The sequence below is a fragment of the Suricata suricatta genome, chromosome 8 (assembly GCF_006229205.1).
Source record: "Suricata suricatta isolate VVHF042 chromosome 8, meerkat_22Aug2017_6uvM2_HiC, whole genome shotgun sequence".
Classification (NCBI taxonomy): Eukaryota; Metazoa; Chordata; class Mammalia; order Carnivora; family Herpestidae; genus Suricata; species Suricata suricatta.
The window spans coordinates 31588438-31595430 of record NC_043707.1 but is presented as its reverse complement, the minus strand read 5'-3'; the positions used below and the strand labels follow the sequence as shown (position 1 = coordinate 31595430).

The 6993-nt window shown below is 46.7% G+C and overlaps 1 protein-coding gene across 2 annotated transcripts in view; it reads right to left on the bottom strand.

Annotated features, from left to right (window-relative positions):
- Positions 1-4163, bottom strand: part of GJC3 (gap junction protein gamma 3) — a 7124-nt gene extending 2961 nt beyond the window's left edge. For both annotated transcript variants that reach the window (XM_029946898.1, XM_029946899.1), the window contains exon 1: positions 4085-4163. The gene's annotated coding sequence lies outside the window, so the exon portion shown is untranslated. The remainder of the gene's footprint in view (positions 1-4084) is intronic.
- Positions 4164-6993: the final 2830 nt, after the last annotated feature.

Sequence of the window (6993 nt, the reverse complement as noted above, 5' to 3'; positions counted from 1 at the left end):
TTGGTGTTTTGATTTTTTACTTTGCTTCTCTGTTTGGAGTGTCATTGCAACTACTGTATTGTAAATGATGGAAAATAATTGCATATGTTAAAAAAAATATGAAACTTTATAAAGTAAAAAAAATAAATAAATAAAATTTTTAAATTAAAAAAAAATAAAGAAAACCCAACAGAATCTACTGATTGAATGTAATGAGGTGTGGGGCCAAAGCCAGAGATGACTAGATAAAAATTCAAAATTCCACTCTGCTTTGTAATTGTTGCCCTTGGGCTCATCTCTTCCACACAGTGAGTGGTGACTGTGGTCAGGGACAGGCTTCAGAAAACTCCTGACTTCTCTGGACAGAGTAGCATCCTGCTGTAAGCCCATGTGGCATCTTTATCCTTGTCACAGCTGGCAGGCTCCTCAATGCCCACCGCTGTTTCTCACAGTCCCTGTTCAGCCTAAACTCTGACATTGCAATGTTTTACTCCGCAGGGAAAATAAAGACTCTTGGCTGGGGAGCCACACAGCCCCCTCTTGTCTTCATGCTCCTCCCTTCTGTAGCATCTTAGAGAGAGAAGTGGCCCTGCACTTGTCCAAGGCCACCCTCCCTCCCAGACCCATGTCCTTGGATCTTTCCAGCTGCTTCAAGGACTTGACTCCCTTGTTTCCTCTCTGAACCTGTTTAGGTCTCTCCCTTTCAACTCCAGTAATAATAACCTGAATTTCTAACTCTCTGACATGGCAGCAAATGAGACCTGCCCAATTTGCCTCATGTCAGCTTCCCAATTATAATACTCAGAGGGGCACCTGGGTGGCCCAGTCAGTTAAGCATCTGACTTCAGCTCAGGTCATGATCTCACAACTCATGGGTTCTAGTCCCATATCAGGCTCTCTGCTGTCGGCACAGAACCTGCTTCAGATCCTGTCCCCCTCTCTCTCTGCCCCTCCCCTGCTTATGCTCTCACTCTCTCTTTCTCTCTCTCTCTCAAAAGTAAATAAACATTTTTTAAAAATCTACTCGGCACGTGGCTGGCTAGGTCCATGGAGTATGCCACTCTTGATCTCAGGGTCATGAGTTCAAGCCCCACATTGGCTATAGAGATTGCTTTTTTTAGAAAACCCACATATGAGGGGTATCTGGGTGGCTAAGTCGGCTAAGTGTCTAACTTTGGCTCAAGTCATGATCTCACAGTTTGTGAGATCTAGCCCCACATTGGGCTCTGTGGTGACAGCTCAGAGCCTGGAACCTGCTTCTGATTCTGATTCTCTCGAAGATTCTGATTCTCTTAAAAATAAACATTTAAAAAATAATGAAAAAATAAATAAAAATTCACATATGAGTGGACCAGCAGGGTTCAAATCTGTGTTGTTCAAGGGTCACCTATACAGGTAAGAAAAGGCCATTGTGCCAAAGCTGAGGTGGAATGGTCACTTCTGTGCAGTTGGAACAGATGGATTGAGATGCTTCCAGCGACTGTTATAAAGGACTTAATTGACCAGAGAACCGTGTCGCCGCCCACCAACTGTGAGAGACCATGTTTTGAGCCACTAACAATCAGAATGTGAGCCTCTACTTGTCTGTCCATCTCTATCTTTCTACCTCCCTCATAGACTGTGAAGACTCCCGAGTCTGTCGGGCTGCTAAAAAAGTCTTCTCTTCTCCGTAAAATTGGGTTAAAATATTTAGAAGAAATTCATTCTCAGTCCTTAGATGTAAAATTGGCCTCATGATTAAAAGATGGCAGATTGAAGATGGAGATTTACCCCCTCACATTCCAGAGACCTCTCCGAAATGAGAGTAAATGGATCTTTAAGTCCATAAACCCACTACAGATGAAGGAGAGAGATCATTGGTAGCACAACTAAAAATCCACTTGGAAAGCAACAGGACAAACTGAGGAAATTCAGATCACAGTGCTGGCAAGCACACTGGGTAATTCTTCCAGAATTCAGAGAAAGAAGATGAATCCTTGAAAATAATAAAAGGTGACTAGATAAGAGAAATCTACATCCTAATCTGAAAAGCAAAGACCACAATAAGGCAAAATATATATGCTGTTATCGGATGAGAGCACGTAGTGCAGTGCCTAGGAAAAAGAGCAGTTTTTCCATAAATGTTTAACCAGGTTTTGTTTGGAAAGATACTGAGTTCCACAGAGGACCAGAAGGAAGGTCATCTTCCAATGCTGGCCCTGGGTTTCTCAGCCTTGGCACCATTGATCTTTGGGGCCTGATTATTTGGTTTGGGGATAGGGAAGGCTGTCCTGTGTGTTATGATATATTTGGTGGCATTCCTGGCCTTGGTCCACCAGATGCCAGTAGCACACTTCCCCCCCTGCCCCTTTCCCCCCACCAGATGCCTCCAGACACTGCTGAATGTCCCCTGGGGTCAGGTTCAGCCCTGGTTGAGAACCACCGCCTGAGAGTCACAGCTGCCCATCATCTCTCCACCAACGGCTCCAGTCACCAGACCTCTGTGCTGGAGCATCTCAAAGGTTTTAATTTGGTGGGACGTGATGATCGTGATTATTAGCCCATTTCCAGGCTGCTTGCACATCCTCCCCTCAATTAGCCCAGTCTGTGAGGAAGCCTACAGACCCTATGGAGTCCTTGCACCTAGGGGAGGCAGCCCCAGGCTCAGTGAGCGGTATGGGGGGCGGGGGGGGGGTCCACCCTGATTCTCCTGGAGCATTGCAAGACTAAAGACTAATTTGGTAAATTCACAAGTCTGGCTCTCAGCCATCTTGTTTCAGAGTACAGGCCTAGCAAGCTCTAAACACATTTCCAGCACATTCCCAGCAGACCTGGAATTTAACCCAAAGCAGGCTTGGCATATTCCAGTGTTGGGAATTTGAGGAATTCTGAGAGGGTGTCTCACTGGTTCTTCTCTCTCTCCTGTGCCCACACCAGACCTGTAGCCAGGTACCCAATATCCTCTGAGAGGCTCTAGAAACTGAACTGGGGTCTCCAGACCTTACCATGGAGTTTTGGAGATTTGGGAGAGAGAGAGAGCATGGAAAAAGCAGGACAAAAGGACTTGTCCAAGAACCCCTTGGTTTGGAGTTCCCATATCAAATTCTGAGCATCCTTCTGTGTTCTCTGCCCTGGGGCCGTTGTGACCAAAACAACACTAATTCTGGGACTTCCTGGAAGATTCACACAAAATCACACTCCATCTTCCAAAGGCTGCAGACCAAAGGCAATTTCTTATACAAGCGGGGCCTCAACACAGGCAGGCCTTCCTCCTCCCTCCTCCCCTGCTTTCCTGGGAACCTGTGGTCTCTCCCCCATCTCTTCCAGCCATCTCCAGCCCTCCAGGCTCACTCTCTGAGACCAGCATCCCACAAACTTCTGCAGCTTTGCCCAGGGGCTCCAGAGGCCCCAAGCTAGAGTCCGACTAGGGGAGCTGAGAGCTCAGCATTGTTTCCAAAGTTCAAGCTTCAGGGACACCACTCTGTTCCCTGGAGTGGAGAAGTAATTTGCAAATACATCTTTTGGGAAGGAGTTGGCAGAATCTGAGCCCTGTCAAGATTTTCATTGGTGAAGCAATACCTGTGAGCTCAAGATTTGAGGGAGGGAGGAAAGCCTAGCATGTGAGGGGATTTTCAAATATGTAATAGATTTTTTTAATTCCATCATGATTTAGTGAGAATTTTTCTAAGCATCTCTATTCTATGGGAGAAATTTTTCAGGATTCCACTGGTGGCAGAACTCATCTCAGCCAGGGAAGGCACGAGGGAGGGATTTCCACCGAGGGCAGTGCTGGACCCGGCTCTCTGCTCCCGTCTTAGCCCACCCGACCTGGAAAATGTTCTAGATTCTTTTACCTAAAGTATGATCCCTGGATGAACTGGCATCACCAGGAAGGTAGAACCTCAGACTGCAACCCAGGCTTAGCAAATCAAATCTGAATTGTAGTAATGCCCCCCAGGTCACTGGTACATGCATTTGAGTTTCAGAAGCCCAGTCTGGCGCCTCGGCAACCCCCACTCCCACTCCCCCCCCCCCCCCCCCCCCCCCCCCCCCCCCCCCCCCCCCCCCCCCCCCCCCCACCCCCCCCCCTCGCGCCAGCCCAGCTGCTCTCCTCCCCTGCACTCACCTGGCAGTGCCTAACAGAAGCACCAACAACAGGGGAAAGAGGAAAGAGGCAAGGAAGACTCCTCAGGCTGCAGCCCGCAGGGTCCCAGCTCTCCCCCAGGCCCTGCCTCCTGCCACCACCCACGTCTTCTCCCCTCCCCTCTTCATTCCTGGCAGCCTTAGTGAAGGGTGAGAGAGTGGCAGCCAGAGGAACTGGCAGCCCTGCTATTGAAGAATGGGGTCTGGAGAATAACCCTCTATTGTTGAGGGCGAGGGGTGCCTCTTCTAAGTGAACTGAAATGGAGATTTTTGAAATCCACTGAAGGGAGAGCAGTGGCCTCTGCATGTTTCCAGGTGCCGGGGGAAGGCACAGCTCACAGGCAACAATAGACAGAATTTCTGTAAGTTTACATCTCTATTAAACCCCCCACTCTCCTAGCCAAAGTACCCAAAGCACAAGTTTACCCACAAAAGTGTAGTGTGTGTGTGTGTGTGTGTGTGTGTGTGTGTGTGAGAGAGAGAGAGAGAGAGAGAGAGAGAGAGAGAGAGAGAGAGAGAGAGAGAGAGAGAGAGAGAGAGAGAGAGAGAGGGAGTGCATGCGCACTTGCATGCTTGGCTGGGAGAAATAGCACAGGCTTCCCCTCAGCAAGGTGGGCATCTCCTTCCTGTCCCTCAGCATCTCAGGGAGCCCAGCCTCTCCAACGGGTCCAGTGAGAACCCTGATTCCTGACCCCATGGCTTGATCAGGGGTCCCCTCCAGAGGAAGGAAGGGGTGAGGCTGAGCAAGCAAGTAGTGGGTAAGTGTGTTGGCCAGAGTCAACCCTGCACTCTTCACGGAGGAGAACTGGAGGGACCCTCGGTTCCAGATGCTGCTCCTGTGGGTCTTGGTGGCATCATTCCACTGCCTCTTAGCACGTAGCATTGTTAAAAGTTTAAGTCCAGCTTGATAGTCTACACAGTTTAAGTGATTTGATCTTCTTGACAGTTGCCAACTGGATTTTTTTTTTAATTCCTTGGAGCCTATTCACTCCTATAGGAGATTCCATCAAGCAAGACATAAGATAAGCTGGAACTGCCTCTCTCCTCGCCACATTCACATCTGATCCACAGGCCACTTCCAAAAGAGCCACATGCCCATCCATTCATCTGCTGGCTCGTGCTTCTCTGGCCTTTTTGATTTTTTAGTCAGGAGTCAATTGACATGTTTGAGTCTCTCTCTCTCTAGGCTTGAGATGAGGTTGGTGGCACCCTCACCTCTTGCCCTTGAGGAATACTAATAGCAATCTCTTTACAAAGAAACCCTCTCTCCCTCTAATTTCCAACTCTGCTAATTGTATACAACTCTGATGTGAACATAGAGTTTAAGAATGATATGCCTGTTATTTATTTATTTGGGCCTTTTTTTTTCCTTTGAAATATTTCATTACAAATTAGCAAATCACTATCTACGGCCATACCACCCTGAACACGCCCAATTTCATCTGATCTCAGAAGCTAAGCAGGGTCGGGCCTGGTTAGTACTTGGATGGGAGATTAGCAAGTCACTTTAAATTTTTTTTAATGTTTTTTAATTTATTTTTGAGAGACATAGAGAGCGTGAGCAGGGGAGGGTCAGAGAGAGAGGGAGACACAGAATTCGAAGCAGACTCCAGGCTCTGAGCTAGCTGTCAGCACAGAGCCTGATGCGGGGCTCGAACCCAAAAACCATGAGAGCATGACCTGAGCCGAAGCTGGACACGCAACCGACCGAGCCACCCAGGTGCCCCTAGCAAGTCACTTTAGAATATCATATGTGTTTTATTTTCTAAAACATGATATACTGAAATCCCAAATTTTCCAATTTAATATCCTGTTACACTAGCACTTATTCAGTACTTAATAAGTGACAAATATTCTAAGTGCTAGAAGGCTACTAACTTGCTTATCACCCATAGCAACCTCATGATGTAAGTTTATTATTATCGTCCTCTGTTACAGGGGAGAGAGATGAAGAATAGGGAGGTTAAGTAACTCACTTGGGGGTTAAGCAGCAAGTGAGTGGAGAAGTTGGGATTTGAATACACATAGTGGCGGCAGATGGCAAATCCGGAAATGCCACAGGAACGCTAGCTTTCCCATCATTCAGATTACCAACCTTTAAAGAGCTTTCGATTGTAAACCCATTGTAGTTTCATACTCGAAAGAAAATAAAAATCCTCTGCTCACATGTTCCACTTTTTAATGACTAACTTCATTATCCACCCTGGATCCCAACCAAAACCTTGGGTGTCCTCAAAAACAACCCCTCCTTCACTGACCACGTCTTTCCAGCTGACCAGTGGCACAGATTCTGTCCCTTTAACTAAGATGGCATTTTAGTTCAAGAGTTAATGACCAAAACACCATTCTTGTGGCCCTGCTCCTAGATGTGTCCCACCTCTAATTCATTCTCTGCATTGCAAACAGAATGTTTAACTCAATTCTTATTTAGATTTAACAAAAAACACGTTTCCCAGTTTCCTGGCTCTGTGTTGCTTTTTGAATCCCCATACCTTCCTTCTGGGTTAAATTTTCTTCTTCTTCTTCTTTTTAAAAGTCTTAGTCATTTTAAGTGTGCAGTTGAGTAGTGTTGAGTGTACTCATGTTGTTGTGCTGCACATCTCCGGGAAGTCTTTCATCTTGTAAAACTGAAACCTCATACCCATTTCTTCCTCCCTTCAGCCTCCTGACAACACCATTCTACCTTCTGTTACCACAAATGGGACAACTTCATTGGATTCAATGGAATCATACAACATTTGTCTTTTTTTTTTAAGTTTAATAATTTATCCTGAGAGAAAGAGCAGGAGAGGGGCAGAGAGAGAGAGAGAGAGAGAATGCCAAGCAGGCACCACACTGACAGTGCAGAGCCCAATGTGGGGCTTAAATTCATGAACTGTGAGATCATGACCT